At 39.8% G+C, this 18,781-nt stretch overlaps 1 protein-coding gene and 1 pseudogene across 1 annotated transcript in view; both read right to left on the bottom strand.

Annotated features, from left to right (window-relative positions):
• IL1RAPL1 (interleukin 1 receptor accessory protein like 1) overlaps window positions 1-18,781 on the bottom strand; it is a 2,193,655-nt gene that overhangs the window by 1,571,339 nt on the left and 603,535 nt on the right. The gene's annotated exons all lie outside the window — the stretch shown is intronic.
• LOC141080746 (U2 spliceosomal RNA) lies at window positions 10,702-10,774 on the bottom strand (annotated as a pseudogene).

The following is an 18,781-nucleotide window of genomic DNA, read 5'->3' as shown; positions in this document are numbered from 1 at the left end:
CACAACAGCGATCTCACCAGTGAGATCGCTGTGTGTGACAGTGATCAGCGACCGGCCCCCCTGCCGGTATCGCTGCAAGAAACCTCTGGACATTTTTTTGGTCGCTGATCTCCCGCTGGCCAGCATGTATCGCTGCGTGTGACAGGCGGGAGACCAGCGATCAGCTGTAAAATAAAAAAAATTAAAAATATTGTTATTCTCACCTTCCGGCGTCCCGCGCAGTCTTCCCGCCTCTCTCCACGCTCCCGGTCCCAGTAATCCTTTGCAAGAATGACCGCGAGACTTCGCGATCTCTCGAGAACAGAAGTCATCACGGTAATTCTCGCAAAGGATTACTGGGACCGGAGCGTGGAGAGAGGCGGGAATGCTGCGCGGGCCGTCGGAAGGTGAGAATAACAATATTTTTTATTTTAACTCTATTTTTGACATGAATATGGCATTAGCGCTAACGAACACAGTGATGCCGTGCGCGGGGCGTCGCTGTGCTAATCGCTGGTTAAGCTGTCTGTTTGACAGCTCACCAGCGATCACATAGCGACCTACCAGCGATCCTGACACGTTGATATTGTTGTCGGGATCGCTGGTAAGTCGCTATGTGTGACTCCAGCTTTAGTGTGGCGGGGGCTTTAGACAATGAGCACTTGTTTGCTTTCAGCAAGCTCTCCTATTTCCCTCATACATTCATTCAGAAGTTGGCTAACAGTTTACCACCTCTGACAGTGTTCTTGGGAGGACCGTTAATTGTAATTTAATATGCTTAATTCTGCTCTTCCCTGAAATGATCTCAGGATTGAATTTAGGGGCTTCATACAAATTACACAGCAGGCCAAACCTTTACAAATTGGTAGGTTCGGACAGCATTAATGTTGTGTACGGGGGCTTATAATCTACATCAATTAGCCAAAGTAGAGAGCAGCTATGAAGAGTGAATTTTCCTTTAGCAAATACGGCATGTTCAGTCTTGGATTTAAATCAACAGTTTAATGATGTTAATGAAAACTATGCAATACCTTAGATTTCCTTTAGTGATGCTGGAATGCTATGGTTGCTAAGTTCTTTGTAGTTTAAGGATAGGATCACACCAGCATATGTAATGTCTCATCCAAAAGAATTGGGTCGGTTAAGCAAACCACACCCTGATCAAACTCTAATCAGAGTGTGATCATAGTGTGATCCAATTCGCTCAGAGGAGTTCATGGAGAGAAAAATTTCTCCATCTTAATCAGTTTGTCAGTCAGTGAAAATCGGACTACATTCAGATTTCGTCCAAGTGCAGTCCGATGTTTTCCATAATGAAGAGTAACGTCCAGAGAATAATCCAAAAATAAAATTTAACTTTTATTGCAAACAATGGTTAAAATTCCATTTAGATAATGTCCAGCATGAGACCATAAATAAGACTCACGGGTCGAAACACGCTGATCATTAGCGGCATCGAGCCAGTGTGTGTATTGTGCTGGATATTATCTAAATGGAATTTTAACCATTGTTTGCATTATAAGTTAAATTTTATCTTTTGATTATTCACTGTATGTTACTCTTTATTACTGGATCCTGCTGTGGTTGCTTCACCCTTGTCCATTCGGAGTGCTATGAAGCAAGATGGACATCTACATGGACTAAAAGTGGTGACCTGACTTCTTGTATTTTTTCAGATGTTTTTCATAGACTCATTGATTTGCATCGGATCAAACTTAGGCATCCAGTGAGTTTTTTTTCTTACACAGACTCTGTCTGAGGGAAAAATTGGACATGCACGGCCCCATAAAATAACATGGGTTCAAGTACGATCTATTGGTTTGTCGGATAGCTCTGTTAGGCGTAGAGTTTCCCCCACTGAACAAGGGGCATCTCAAGCCATTTCCTCTGCGGTCTCCCATTACTCTGCAGCCACAGAGATTACTGCTCAGCAGAGACATCTGTCCAGGCGTCTTGCCCAGGGTGATGCTAGTCGTCTGGTTGCTCCTTTGGGCTCTGCTATAACACCATGCTTGATTCAGCAGCAAACAGATGCTTCTGGGACCAAGTCCAGTCTTTTGCTGACAGATCATGCCCGTGGGATGACCTCTCATTGGAGGTCGGAGGTCACATGCACAGGTCGCTTTCCTGCTCGGATTGGTCCACTGGGAAGGTCCCAGAAGGACGCCGCTATAAAAGAGTCGCATGGCCGCTCGGCTATGCGCTAGTGTAGACTCAAATGCTTATGGAGTGTATGATGATGGATGCATGTATCTGGTGACTGACTCATTATGAAACCCCTACCCTTGGTTGTGTCTGATGTTAGGGTCTTGTAGTTAGAGTCAGCACCTGTCAGTGGCTAGGCTATACGCCACAGTGCATCCCAGTCCTCTGCACTTGCTAGCATCCATTTGTGCCTCTCTACTCAGGGCACTGTTGCCAGGTAGCAGTAGCCGCCAGTGCGGCGCCATGTGCAACTCTAGCGCTTTCCTCCTCACTCTGGGTGGTTAGTGGAGTCCACCGAAGCTGTACTCTGTGCACTTGGCACAATTATATATTCCTTTCCTTTTGCTGGCACCGCAGCCTCGGCGCCGTACACTGATGGTCTAGAGGAACTCTAGCCCTGTGCCTCTGGGACAGAGTTCTGTAACCTTTAACTAGCGCTCACCAAGCCGAGCTCTATGAGTTCAACAGGCTCCGGCATTTGTTTTAGCGGCTCTGTGAGGTAACAGAGTTTGCGCCTGAGCACACCGGGTCAGTGGTTAACCTGCCGGTGTGCGCTTTGTATTCCGCCATTACTAAGCAGCAGTTTACCATCTCTGCACGGTGGACCCTGGGCTGCGAACGCACCTAGCCTCTACTTTATATTATTAGGTGCGTTCTGCAAGCCCTAACAAGCTCTCAGACTGAAAATACTGTTGTATGCATGAGCCCTAAAGCTGAATCCTGGGGATAACACTATTATCAATTTATAAGGAATATGTGAACATTTTATAAACAGGGATTGTCCAAAGCAGGTTTTATATTTAAGTGGTGCATTTCTTTATTTGTTAATTTACTCCTATATCAGTTTCAAATTTACCAAAATAAAATATCACTTTCTTAACATTCATAATGTGTATGTAAGGTACACAGAGTTTAGACTGTCAGTGGTGTCACTAGAGACACAGACTGATGCTATTGTGCTTTCAGATATTCGGCTCTTCTACTGTAAAAGAGTAGTTTGCCAGGGGTTTGTCAAGCATTTCTCATTTGTATCATAGAACGTTAGGAAAATGTTATGATTTTCAAAGGAAGCAGTTGCATAAGAAAAATTAAAAATTAAAATTACTGCTCCATATATCTATCGTTAAAATAACAATATTATATTCTGTACAAGAATGGTCAGGAGGTTCCATTTTTCCTCATGTGCATCGTAAATTTAAGCAGTATTAGTGTAGTGTAAATCCCCTAGAACCATACCTGGAGCAGTCATAAGGATCTTGAAGTGTGAGGATTCAACCCTATTTGGTTTTACAAGTGGAAAAAATGTATATTTTATTAACAAACGTGCGAGGAGGTTTTGCCAAAGAGCCATGGAAATGGAACAGAAGACACCATTGTGTATTTCTTCTGTTCTATGATGCTAGTGTTAGTAAAGAATTCAAGTCCTAAATCACTGAAATGATTGGAGTTGCAGAAATGTTGCTGGTAATAGCTTTTTCTGCAGAGAACTTTGCATAAAGAATAATAGGAAAGGGCAAGTCTCGGTGACAGTCCTGCCCTCACCAGTTCACACAGGGAATGACATAACAGCTGGCAGTGGAGGGAAGTTCCAGGAGGGCACATGTACATTGTTTATAGATTCTTTTCACTTTGACAGTTTTTAGTGTATGTTACATTTACATAATGAACTTGCGCGCCAACTGACATAAATTACAATCAGAGATGCCAAAATGAAAGAAATACCCTCTTTCAAGGTTATCCTTGTTTAGTCATTAAAAAGTTATATCACATTAAATTACATGCAGAAAAGAGAGAAAACAACAGTAGATATCCATGTATTTAACTTATTACAGCTGAAAAGAAAAAAGTATTTAATAAAATGATGTAATCTCAAACTTGCTTCTTTTCAGAAAATTTCTTTAATATCTTACAAGCCTTCAACTGAGGTAAGCAGAAACAGCAGAATTTGGGCTCTGAGGAATAATTTATAATGACCATAATATATATTTATGAACACAGTATAGAAATCTTGTTTTGTACAAAAAAAAGTGCATAAACACCATTGCAAGTTACAGTGCTTTGAGAAAGTATTCGGACCCCTGGAACTTTTCAACCTTTTCCCACATATCATGCTTCAAACATAAAGATACCAAATGTAAATTTTTGGTGAAGAATCAACAAGTGGAACACAATTGGGAAGTTGAACGAAATTTAAGTCAAAAACTGAAAAGTGGGGTGATATTATTCAGCCCCTTTACTTTCTGTGCAGCAAACTCACTCCAGAAGTTCATTGTGGATCTCTGAATGATCCAAAGTTGACCTAAATGACTAATGATGATAAATATAATTCACCTGTTTGTAATCATGTCTCTGTATAAATGCACCTGCTCTGTGATAGTCTCAGGGTTCTGTTTGAAGCACAGAGAGCATCATGAAGACAAGGAACACAACAGGCAGGTCCGTGATACTGTTGTGGAGAAGTTTAAAGCCGGATTTGGATGCAAAATGATTTCTAAAACTTTAAACATCCCAAGGAGCACTGCGCAAGCGATCATATTGAAATGGAAGAAGTATAATACCACTGCAAATCTACCAAGACCCGGCCATCCCTCTAAACTTTCATCTCACACAAGGAGAAGACTGATCAGAGATGCAGCCAAGAGGCCCATGATCACTCTGGATGACCTGCAGAGATCTACAGCTGAGGTGGGACAGTCTGTCCAAAGGAAAACAATCAGTCGTACACTGGAAAAATCTGGCCTTTATGGAAGATTGGCAAGAAGAAATCCATTTCTCAAACATATCCATAAAAAGTGTCATCTAAAGTTTGCAACAAGCCACCTGGGAGACACACCAAACATGGGGAAGAAGGTGCTTTGGTCAGATGAAACCAAAATCGAACTTTTTGGCAACAATGCCAAACGATATGTTTGGCGTAAAGGCAACACAGCTCATCACCCTGAACACACCATCCCCACTGTCAAACATGGTGGTGGCAGCATCATGGTTTGGGCCTGCTTTTCTTCAGCAGGGACAGGGAAGATGGTTAAAATTGATGGGAAGATGGATGGAGACAAATACACAACCATTCGTGAAGAAAACTTGTTGAAGTTTGCAAAAGACTTGAGACTGGGGCGGAGATTTGTCTTCCAACATGACAATGATCCCAAACATAAAGAAAAATCTACAATGGAATCATAGAATCATAGAATCATAGAATCGTAGAGTTGGAAGGGACCTCCTGGGCCATCTGGTCCAACCCCCTGCTCAAAGCAGGATTCGCTAAATCATCCCAGTCAGATGTCTGTCCAGCCTCTGTTTGAAGACTTCCATTGAAGGAGAACTCACCACTTCTCGTGGCAGCCTGTTCCACTCATTGATCACTCTAACTGTCAAAAAGTTTTTTCTAATATCTAATCTGTGTCTCCTCCCATTCAGTTTCATCCCATTGCTTCTAGTCTTTCCTTGTGCAAATGAGAATAAAGTTGATCCTTCTACAATGTGACAGCCCTTTAGATATTTGTAGACAGCAATTAAGTCTCCTCTCAGTCTTCTCTTTTGCAAACTAAACATTCCCAAATCCTGCAACCTTTCCTCATAAGGCAGGGTTTGCAGACCGGTCACCATTTTGGTCGCTCGTTTCTGAACTTGCTCCAGTTTGTTGATGTCTTTTTTAAAATGTGGTGCCCAAAACTGGACACAATATTCCAGATGAGGTCTGACCAAAGAGGAGTAGAGGGAAATAATGACTTCACGTGATCTAGACTGTATGCTTCTGTTAATACATCCTAGAACTGCATTTGCCTTTTTTGCTGCTGCATCACACTGTTGACTCATATTCAGTCTGTGATCTATTAGTATACCCAAGTCTTTTTCACATGTGCTGTCACTTAGCCCTATTCCTCCCATTCTATATATGCTTTTTTCATTTTTATTGCCCAGATGTATTACTTTGCATTTCTCCCTGTTAAAAACCATTCTGTTAGTTACTGCCCACTTCTCCAGTTTATTTAAATCTTTTTGAATCCTCTCTCTCTCTTCTCTAGTATTAGCTATCCCTCCTAGCTTTGTGTCATCAGCAAATTTAATCAGTTTACCCTCAATTCCTTCATCTAAATCGTTGATAAAGATGTTGAACAATACAGGGCCCAGGACAGAGCCCTGTGGTACCCCACTTGAGACATTCTTCCAACTGGATGTGCAGCCATTTACGACCACTCTTTGGGTCCGATCACTAAGCCAGCTATGAATCCACCTAACAGTTGCCTTGTCCATTCCATACTTAGTCATTTTTTCAATAAGGATTGTATGAGAGACTTTGTCAAATGCTTTGCTGAAGTCAAGATATACTATATCTACAGCATTTCCTTGATCCACCCAATCAGTGATACCGTCATAGAAGGAAATTAAGTTAGTCTGACATGACTTATTAGTTACAAACCCATGCTGACTCTGTTTAATCACTTCATTCTTATCCAGGTATTGACTTAAATGTTGTTTAATAATTTGTTCAAAGATCTTTCCTGGTATAGAAGTCAGACTCACCGGCCTATAGTTGCCTGGGTCCACCTTCTTCCCCTTTTTGAAGATAGGAACAACATTTGCTCTTCTCCAGTCTTCTGGCACTTCTCCTGTTCTCCAAGAATTTTCAAAGATTATGGAGAGTGGTTCAGAAATTTCTTCTGCTATCTCCTTCAGTACTCTGGGGTGTAATTCATCTGGACCTGGAGACTTGAATTCATTTAGGTTAGCTAAGTGTTTCCTCACTATCTTTCTGTTTATAGATATCCTGGATTCTTCTATTCCCTTAATAGGACAGTGAATAACAGTTGGTGTTACATTTCCTTTCTGAGAGAAAACAGATGCAAAATAGGAATTTAAAAGTTCAGCCTTCTCAACATCCTGTCTTACCATTTCATCATTTTCATCCTGTAAAAATCCTATAGCATCTTTGACTTTTCTTTTACTTTTGACATATCCCCAAAATCCTTTATTATTGCTTTTGACATCTCTTGCAAGCCTCAATTCATTTTCAGCTTTAGATAATCTGATTTGTGCCCTGCAGATTCTGCAGACAGCATTATATTCTTCTTTAGATATGCCTCCCTCTTTCCATTTTATAAACATTTTTTTCTTCCTTTTTAGCGTGTGCTTAAGTTCTGTGTTCACCCATCCTGGTTTCCTTAAATGCTTCCTATTCTTCCCTCTTTTCGGAATTGTTAACAACTGTGCTTTGAGAATTTCATTTTTCAAGATTTCCCATCCTTCATGGACATTTTTGTCTTTAAGGATATCCAGCCATTGGATCCCTCCAATTCTCTTTCTGAATCCCTTAAAATCTGCCTTTCTGAAATCTAACCTTGACGTCTGAGTCTTCACAGGTCTTCCGCCTCTAGTTATCAAAAATACTAAAATAGAGTACAATATAAAAGTTTGGGCACCACTGGTCAGAAATACTGTGAGCAGTAAGTTGAAGATTAAAAAATTAATAAAGATTGATCTCAGTGGGAAAAACAAGAAAATCTTTTAGTTATGCCTTTTATTGGCTAGCAAAAATAAAATAAATGATGTTAAAAATCGAGCTTTTGAGACTTGCTTTGTAACATCTTTTATTTTATTTTTGTTAACCATTAAAAGGTACCATAACTGCAAGATTATCTTTTTTTCCCACTGAGTGAATTATTTTTTCAACTGGGTAACACGGTACCATGGTTTTTGGGAGGTATACAGGGGAAGTCATGGAGTTATATACTCCTTTATGGAATTCAGCACAGGCACTGATTATTGTGATAGTCTTAGCTCACACATGAAAAAACTGGTGTTAGGACCCCTTTAACCATTCTAATATAGCTACATGCTGTGAGCTATATGCTTACCATGCTTACCATGACAGATCTAATATGAAGTGTGGATAAGAAACATTTATGGCTGCTACATCTTTGTTCCTACTTTCAAAGGTCTATCAGAAATAAATCAAATTACAAGTAATGTGAATTCACAAAGGTAGTGTTGGCATAACCTAGCAAATATTTATTTATCTGCTTCACAGAGAATTTGTCAGTTGTATCAACCCTCCTAAGTCATCTCTGTTGTCATGTAGGTCAAAGGAAGCTGAATAAAATTATACCTTGATATCCGCAATATGATGTCTTTTTCCAGAGAAAGCCACATTTTTCTTATATATAAATGAGCTATTCAGGGCTATGGTGCAAACAATGATTTGAATGAGGATCCACCTCCGAGTTTATTATAAATAAAAGCGGCAGCTATCAGTGTTAGACATGTAACTAACACAGCACAGTAAAACTGAACTTTGTCTCATTACAAACACGTTAGCAACTGCAGCTCTCACAGCTCTGCTGTAATATAACAAGATTGTAAAATTGGTTACCTGTGATATGGAAGCTGAAGCACTGAGATGAACCTGCAGATGTGTCAGTTAGAATGAAACACAGCTCTGCAGCGAGATCAGGAGAGCAGAGAGCAGCCATTACATATCACACTGGTAACTCCCCCTTCATGTAAAATAACCTCTGGTGTCAGATTATCTTGTGCATTGTCCATACCATTGTTCTGAACATCTAATTTACATATAAGAAAAACAAGATATCTCTGGAATACACATCAGATCGCAGATTTTTTTTGATTGAAGCAACATCTAAAGGCCCCGTCACACATAGCGACTCACCAGCGATCCCGACAATGATATCAACGTGTCAGGATTGCTGGTGAGTCGCTACATGATCGCTGGTGAGCTGTCAAACAGTTTCACCAGCGATCAGCACCAGCGACACTGAGCGCGCGGCATAGCTGTGTACCTTAGTTACCAGCGCGCTGATGCAGGGAGCTGGTAACTAAAGTACACATGGGGTATCTAAGGGACGTGCATCACTTAGAAACCCGATGTGTACCTTAGTTTCCAGCTCCCTGCATCAGCACGCTGTTAACTAAGGTACACATCAGGTATCTAAGGGACGCACATCCCTTAGATACCCGATGTGTACGTAAGTTACCAGCTGATCGCTGGTCTCCTGCCTGTCACACGCAGCAATGCGTGATGGCCAGCGGGAGACCAGCGATCAAAGAAATGTCCAGGGCTTTCCAAGAGCGATCAGCGATACTGTCAGGGGGGCTGGTCGCTGGTCGCTGTCACACACAGCGATCTCGCTGGTGAGATCGCTGTTGTGTCACAAAACTTGTGACTCAGCAGCGATCTCGCTAGCGAGATTTCTATATGTGATGGGGCTCTTAGGCTCTGAAAAATGTGACCGAAGTCACACCAAAACAGCGCACAAAGTGAGGATTCATGTGGACCCTTCCCGGAGGAGAGAGTCCCCAATAAACCATCCCCGTCCCTCCGAGCCAGAAGGCCACAGCGAGGTTCAGGGATCTTCAATGCTCTCTAGTGGAGCTGGGAGCCCTGTTTCATGTTGGCTCTCAGCCCAAAACTGACTGGACCTTCGACCGGGTTTATGAAAATTCCCCATTAGTGTTGAGCATTCCGATACTGCAATATCGGGTATTGGCCGATATTTGCTGTATCGGCGTTCCAATACTGAGTTCCGATACTTTTAGAATATTGAATACCAGAATTGGAAGTTCCCATAATGCAATGAGCCAGTTTGATTTTATTCAGCCAATGAGGAATCCTAAGAAGTGTGGGCATATCCTGTTATGCATGTTAGGCATGTTAACTAATGGCATGGCTGTGATTGGCTGCAAGCAGACCACCAAGCTGCTCCTCCCCCAGACACACGCTGAACAGTGATCTATGGAAAGTGAAACTAGTGAGGGGGAGGAAACGACCAGTTCTCATTTCAATGCCAGAACACACACCCCCAGACTAGCCACAAAAGGAAAATTACTTAATGTCAGCATTCTGCAGCCCAGATATGCACTGAGATTATGTGAAAAGCCTGGACAACCCGTTTAACATAGTCAATATCTTTGTAACGCCGAACGTCTTAAAAAAAATTAATTCCTGCTATTCCATTTAATTGGGCTAAACCTCTATGCCTTTAATGTCTCCTCCACCTCCCCAATACATTCTTCATTATTCTTAGTAGTTTTCCTTCATGTAGAATTAACCTACAAGGAAAGTAAGGGTTTATTTTCATTCCGATATTTGTGTCCCATGGACTTGCATTGGTTTCCGGTATCGGAATCGGCGATATCCAATATTTTTGGGGTATCGGTCCGATCCAATCAGATCCGATATTTCCTGATATCGGAAGGTATCGCTCAACACTGTTCCCCATCCTGACCCAAAGGCCAGGAATTGTGGGGTTGCTCAAGAAAGTATGAAAGGCCAGGTGTGGCATGCTATGGAGTCTAAGACTTACCTGGGATTTCACTTCAATTAAGCTCAGTCTCTCACCAGGGCGACCAAATCTTGGGGCACATTGCACCATAAGCCTTCAAACTTACCCAGCCCAAAGACTTCGATCCTGGGGGGCCATGGTTTCCACCAGATGACTATATGAGCCACCTGGGGTACTACCAAATGCACCAACCCAGTGTGTATTGTGTATCAATGTACAAGGGTGGTAGGAGCAGGACAGCTTTTTGAAAGATACTACACTTGATCTTAGCCAAAAGGCCGAGAAACGATCAGATCGCAGATATCAAGGTATCCTAGCAGGATGCAGCAGACTCCTTGATAAAGGCGAGGGCAACATAGGTACAAAATACTGATGGAACAACCACTCATAGAACAATTCATATTGGGGTGGTTGCATACTATTTGAAATGCCCACAGACCAAGCTTTCATAGGGTGCCAGTCACACAGATACGTGTGATGCGCAGTGTCTTCTTTACAGCCTGTTGATGGCGCCCATACTATTAGATCAATAAGGGTTCCCAGCACTGTACAAGTGCACCTCACATGATAGACACCCCAAATCACTCAGCCTGAAGTAAAGGGCCTGGTTGCACCCTGCAAAAAGATTGAAAAATGTGCAATAAAGAGATAAAAAATGATATGGTATGTTAGCAAGAAGTGTAGAAGGTATAGAATAACGGCATGATCAGGTTACACTGTTTTACCTTACACCTATGGAGATACATGAGTTTGTATAAGAACTGTAGAACAATTAGGCAACTGTTAGGTGGATTCATAACTGGCTTAGTGATCGGACCCAAAGAGTGGTCGTAAATGGCTGCACATCCAGTTGGAAGAATGTCTCAAGTGGGGTACCACAGGGCTCTGTCCTGGGCCCTGTATTGTTCAACATCTTTATCAACGATTTAGATGAAGGAATTGAGGGTAAACTGATTAAATTTGCTGATGACACAAAGCTAGGAGGGATAGCTAATACTAGAGAAGAGAGAGAGAGGATTCAAAAAGATTTAAATAAACTGGAGAAGTGGGCAGCAACTAACAGAATGGTTTTTAACAGGGAGAAATGCAAAGTACTACATCTGGGCAATAAAAATGAAAAAAGCATATATAGAATGGGAGGAATAGGGCTAAGTGACAGCACATGTGAAAAAGACTTGGGTATACTAATAGATCACAGACTGAATATGAGTCAACAGTGTGATGCAGCAGCAAAAAAGGCAAATGCAATTCTAGGATGTATTAACAGAAGCATACAGTCTAGATCACGTGAAGTAATTATTTCCCTCTACTCCTCTTTGGTCAGACCTCATCTGGAATATTGTGTCCAATTTTGGGCACCACATTTTAAAAAAGACATCAACAAACTGGAGCAAGTTCAGAAAAGAGCGACCAGAATGGTGACCGGTCTGCAAACCCTGTCTTATGAGGAAAGGTTGCAGGATTTGGGAATGTTTAGTTTGCAAAAGAGAAGACTGAGAGGAGACTTAATAGCTGTCTACAAATATCTAAAGGGCTGTCACATTGTAGAAGGATCAACTTTATTCTCATTTGCACAAGGAAAGACTAGAAGCAATGGGATGAAGCTGAATGGGAGGAGACACAGATTAGATATTAGAAAAAACTTTTTGACAGTTAGAGTGATCAATGAGTGGAACAGGCTGCCACGAGAAGTGGTGAGTTCTCCTTCAATGGAAGTCTTCAAACAGAGGCTGGACAGACATCTAACTGGGATGATTTAGCGAATCCTGCTTTGAGCAGGGGGTTGGACCAGATGGCCCAGGAGGTCCCTTCCAACTCTACGTTTCTATGATTCTATGATTCTATGATTAATGGGAATTTTAATTAAAACGATAGAGAACAATTACTATCATTCTAGTTTTTCTTTACTAACATTATTAAGAGTAAAAGCGAAGACTTTCCAATAAAATCTACCTAAAAATAAACAGTATATAAACTGACTGCATTTTTTTTCACTTTCAAAAATGCATTCAAATATTAAGTTAGAACTTAGAAAGGTTAAAAGTCAATGTGATACATCAACTTCAGTAATTGAAAAGGTTAAGTGTTAATCGTTGTTGAGATTTTCCACTGCCTGTGTTATAGTTTTTCTTTTCTCAGTAGACGAGTCTTTGAAGCCTCGGATCATTCCTTAAAAAATGTCCATCAGATTTTGGAGCTAATGCTTACAGTCAATACTATGCAAAAATAAAAATTAGCAAACTCAACTAAAAAAAATTTGAAGTGAAAGAAAGCCTGCGACATGAATGGAATAACACTACTGTGAAGAATTCAGTATATCTACAAATATGATATATTACTCAAGAAGAAGAAAGGGAATTCTGAACTCCTATATTGTCATATGCCTCAATATTTCTTGCAGTAACTTTTAAATTAACTCCTACGTTGACACTATACACATGAACCCAGAGGTGACATATGAAACAAATAGTACTTTTCAAGCAAAAGGCAGTGTCAAGGACAGCAAAGTCAAGACACTTTCTGTTTGAAAAGCTTATACCATTCACTTTTAAAATAAATCACGGAGGGTAGACGACATTCCATTAGTTCCCCTATATTAATTCTTTTGATACATGGTAGATCTGTGGATGAAAAACTACTGTTCTGTACTATCATTCATTCACTGTCCTTAAAAAATAAGGCACTCCTTGTACGAGATCATTTCAAGTGATTTGTATAGCCAGCTGCCTTAGTTAAGAGTTTTTGTATGCAAATTAAAAAGGGGAATGTTTGCATAAAAAAATTGACAGGACTTCACATGACAAATGGCTTAATGTTTCCAATTGTTTTACACATTTTTTGACCACAGTAAAGATAAGTTATTACCTACTTGTATAAAAAGTGAAAAACCATTCTTTCTAATTTCTAGATCAATCTTCACAGAAGTTACAGTTCATATAAAACAAATTGAAAAATTTATATTGGTTCAATCAAAACAGCATTTTTCACTGTCATCTCTTTTGATTATCTTAACAGAACTGAATAGCTGTGCGGACTGCACCGAGAGGAAAAGAAGCCACAACATACCTTGTTCTTGAGTTATTGACAACATTTTAGCTATTAAAATTTTCAACAGCCTCATAAGAAAATAAATTTACATTTATGCAATGAAGATTGAGCTATTTTGTGAAAAAGCCAACATTTGCTTGTGTTTTGCTGAATCTAATAAATTCTGAATAATTGATTTACTATTTACCATGGGTTGTTTTTCAATTTACGCTATTTCAGTCATTTACTGTATTATGGAGATAAGTTGTAGGCCTTGAATTATTTTATTTCTTACATCCCAGAAGTGCATGTTAATTTTCTAATCTCTTTCTGTATTCTTTTTTGGCTAGTTTTCTATAGATCTGAGTTCATTAGTAAAGAATAACCTTTACAACATGTACTTTCCAGCTATTGCATGTTGGAAAAATATTTGATCTGCACATAACTATTATAGAATTAATTATGTGCCCCCCATTTTTTTCTTCTTTTATCTGGCATTCTCTTTTTCAGTTCCTCCAATAGGCAGAAGCAAATAACACTCATCTTTCTTCAGGTTCCTCTTCAAGACAGCCAGTAATATACTGGGACCCTGCACCATCCCACATAAGGATCTAGTTTGCTGAAGGGCACATGTTCTGATATCTGAATTATGGATTCTGGTTTATATGACTTTATCTGACTTCATTTAGGGTTCCAGTAAGGGGTCTTTACTCTGAGATCTACATTTATTCTGGGGTCTGTTTTTGCAGTGTGCAGGCAGAGGGGGACCAAGTACAGAGCAGATACTATGAGGGAGAACTTATGGGGTACAGGAGTAAAAGACTAGTGTCATATCCATATCTGACACTAGTGCGATTAACAAATGCTGCACTAATATTGCAGATTCCACTGGAAGATGGCAGCATGTTTCTGTTAAACTTTAGGATAGTTGAGAGTTGTTTTCCCTCCTCCAGTTCACCTGTGTTTTGATGCAAAGAGCTGGTTATCAAATGTAGTTAGCTCTTTGTCGGCAGGCATGGGCCAATTTTTTTCCGGATTGAAACTTCAGGAAGTCTGTCTGTAGTTGATAATTGTAGGTATTTACTGTGGTTTATGCTCCTTATCTGTGCACTGATTCAAACTGTTTCATTCTTCTGACCACTTCCTTGACTATGCATTTTGTCCCTGACTTTTGACCCCCTGGATACAACCCAGCTTGACAACCCTTGTCATTCCACGAGGCATCAGTCACTCTTTGGACTTTACTTTGCCACTTCATAAAAAAGTACTAGAGTAAAATCATTTACTCTCGTCATTTACTAGTAGTCAGAGCAGAATTAGTTGATCTTGTTAACCAGGCATTACACAGATTACCCACTGATTATAATACTGTATGTAAGTAGTAATGCTTAATTTGAGGTGGGAATAGCCAATATCAAGATGCCTAGAGTCAACTGCTGAGCCATTCAAATTAGACAATTCCTTTTGTAAAGGGGTACATAGGGCTAAACAGAATAATAAAAGAAGGTAGGGAATAAATGGCAAAATTACTTTGGCTAGATTTTTAAGATGTTAAAGGGGTTCTCTGAGAATTATATGAAATGGTTCCTTCTTGTTATGTGTAATTATGGGCTGCAGAGAAAAGACATACAGCTCCCAAAATGTGTGTATCAACTGACAAAAGTTGTATCTTCTACATCTCCATATACAACTGACAGCACAGTTGTCATAATGAAAAAATATATTTCTTCCTTACTGAGCACAAAGGAGGTTATCTCCAGCTGTATTCTCAATTTATGTTAATTCCAGTTGAGCTCATTTTACATGCAGTGCTTTAAAGCAAGAGAAAGAGGATGAAGCTGAAGATATTCTCGCCAAGCACAACATGGGTTAAAACATATTTCTTCACATATCACAGCCGTGCTCATGGCCACCAACAGGTAGGTGTAATACAGCTCTTCCCATTGAGACACATATCTTGAGAGCTGTATGTCTTCAGTTTGCAACCCGAATTTAGACATGACTAGGATGGGATGTAGTTTGAATGATATCAGGGATGCCATTTTATCTCATTCACCAAGAACCTCTTTAAGACTGGTTTTAATAAAAACGAAATTGGCTAAATTTATGTAAAAGTCTTAATCCCAAGCAACTTTTTCTTGCCTATAAGATGCTTATCATTTCAATCTCTGTTATGTATATATCATAGTTTAAACTAAACATACTTTACTTATGCTACAGGGTTGTTGTTTGCCTCTAATGAACATGTATGTACAGTTTTATACAGTTTTATTCATTTTACACTTGGGTCTATAAGAAATCCATCACATGAAGCTCTAATATAATGTAAGAACAAATATATAAGCTTGTTGTCTTGAAAATAGCATTGTTTGCCGTTCAATTCTCATTAAATACAATTGATTTTTAAGAATATAAACCATTCTCTATAGATTAATGGAACATTTTATAAAAAAAGAAAAACGCTAGACATGATAGCTGAAGGTACTTATTAAAATGCAGACAACATTGTGGAAAGTGTTAAATGAATGTTTGACAAACAATATATATTTATTGGATTCAGAAATGTTAAGGAAAATGTGTAAGATCGCTATTTAAAGCCTTTAATGTGTGTTAGTGCTTTTAATCTACCACCTTTTGTGCATAATGTCTTCTTTCCTTAGGGATGCATAATAGCACTCAATTTTATAGATTGTCCATACCTTTAAGTACTTCTTCATATGTAGCAGCCTTATGTCAAAGCACTCTGCCATATGGATTGTTCTGTAAAGTGCCCACCATATGGAGCAATAGTTGGAAAACAACACATCACTAGCAAAATGAGCTATACTGCTCTATTCTGTCTATTCTGTTCAACATTCCATGGATTCACACACTATATTGCCAATTTTAATGAGCGTAAGAAATTGAAAGGATTTTTCTAACATTATCTCTTAAGCTGGGGTCACACATAGCGACTTACCAGCGATACCGACACCGATATCAAGGTGTCAGGATCGCTGGTAAGTCGCTATGTGATCGCTGGTGAGCTGTCACACAGACAGCTTCACCATCGATCAGCACAGCGATGCCGAGCGCCCGGCATCGCTTGCCATCCCTGTAAAAAATAGAATTAAAATAAAAAATATTGTTATTCTCACCTTCCGACGTCCCGCGCAGCATTCCCGCCTCTCTCCACGCTCCGCTCGCAGTAATCCTTTGCGAGAATGACCACAAGACGTCATGGTCTCGCGGGAGCGCGAAGTCTCGTGGTCATTCGTGCAAAGGATTACTGGGACCGGAGCGTAGAGAGAGGCGGGAATGCTGCGCGGGAAGTCGGAAGGTGAGAATAACAATATTTTTTATTTTAATTCTATTTTTTACAGCTGATCGCTGGTCTCCCGCCTGTCACACGCAGCGATGCGTGCTGGCCAGCGGGAGACCAGCGACCAAAAAAATGTCCAGAGGTTTCTTACAGCGATCAGCGATACCGGCAGGGAGGAGGCCGCTCGCTGATCACTGTCACACACAGCGATCTCGCTGGTGAGATCGCTGTTACGTCACAAAAGTTGTGACTCAGCAGTGATATCACTAGCGAGATTGCTGTGTGTGACTCCCGCTTAACTCTAAGCTCAATTTTTATCTTTTCTACCTTTCTGCCTTTATTTTTTTGCTTCTATCAAAATAATATGTACTACATTCATTAACATCATTGGAAAATACAAATTTTGATCTAATTAATGATAAAAAATATTGGTTAATTAAATATGTAGCAATTCAACATTTATGTGAAATCTAAAAAATTAGCATACCTATCAATCTATTGAATATATTCTTAATAAAAGATATGTTGTTAAATCTATTTTTGAAGAATCTAAACTGCATAAATATGAAAAACAGCCAAGTGACAGCAGTACATGCACGGAGCCAAACTAATGAATTTACTTCATATAGTAGTATCACCGATGAGTAGTAGACCCAAATTGTATGAATTATAACATCCTTACTACTCTACTTTCCCCTAATCAGAGCAATGAAGTGATTCACAATGTATGAAAGCACAGCATACAAATGCGTCAGCATGTATACAGGAGATGTTGATTTGTGCACCTATTGATAAGGACATTAGAAATGTACTCAAAATGTTATGTAATGCTTACTGCCAGGGAATGTGGCCCACAAGTTGAATGACACTAATACTGGATGTTTATTTTATTGACCAGAAAAAATAGACTTTGTACATTCTACCAGAAATACTATTAGGTTATATTATATACTACTGAACATTAAATATGTTGATTAGTACATCTGGAATTACATTTCTTGCATACAAAAAAACAGTGTTCTAGACAAAACTAAAATAATCAATTATTCAAATATTCAGATTTATTTCCAATGAAGGACATTATTCTTTGTGTTTATTTACAATATAACTATAAGATTAGCAATGGATAGATGTCTAATAGACACCTCTCCAATTCTAAGCTGTCTGGTTGATGTCACCGGACAATACAAAGGTGACATCAACCCCACAAGTATGAACTCCACTTGCTACTACCACAGGGCAAGAGAGAAGAGCCAGGCAAAATGCCTTTCCTTGGGAGGTTGTGGGCTGCTATTTAAAGGCTTGGAGGGTTCATTACCAGCCTGAGAATACTGGCCCAAAACTGTAAGATTTGGGTTGGCAGGTTATCAAAAATGGGAGGACCCCACACCAGTTTTTTAAATAATTTATTTTAAATAATTAAAAAAAGCATGAGGACTCCTCTGTTCTTGATAAAAAAAAACCTTTCTAAGGCAGCCCGCAGCTATCTGGCTGGTTATCAAAAATATTGGTGAACCCACATAATTTTTTTAAGTGATTTATTTTTTTGCATAATTGTCTTCCCTAATTTGAGCTGTTTGGCAGCTTTTTGGCTCCCTGAAGATCATGTCTATGTGATTGGTTTTGCCTCCCATTGAATTCAATGGGGTTTGAATATATTTGTCGAACATGTTCAGTAAACATTGGAACATTTCCCCAACCTGAACCAAACCTTTAAAGGTTCACTAATCTCTACTCATCTATCCATCCATACATCCCTCTGACTGGTTCCATAGTCTTAAAGTGCCTTTGGTACTTCTCTGTCTTCACATGGTCTTCAGTGCCTCTAACACAGACTAAACCTTACAAACTCATGACATTGTGTGCAGCCTAGTGAATGACTATGCCTCACACGACATCAAGGCATGTGTGATTCCACAATGCCATCATTCCCCCTGGACCAGTCAATGCATTAAGCACTGAAGACTAC

The sequence above is a fragment of the Dendrobates tinctorius genome, unplaced genomic scaffold, assembly GCF_039654945.1.
Source record: "Dendrobates tinctorius isolate UK_male_01 unplaced genomic scaffold, ASM3965494v1 ptg000016l, whole genome shotgun sequence".
NCBI classification, from domain to species: domain Eukaryota; kingdom Metazoa; phylum Chordata; class Amphibia; order Anura; family Dendrobatidae; genus Dendrobates; species Dendrobates tinctorius.
The sequence above is the reverse complement of the archived record's forward strand: the minus strand, read 5'-3'. Positions and strand labels throughout refer to the sequence as shown.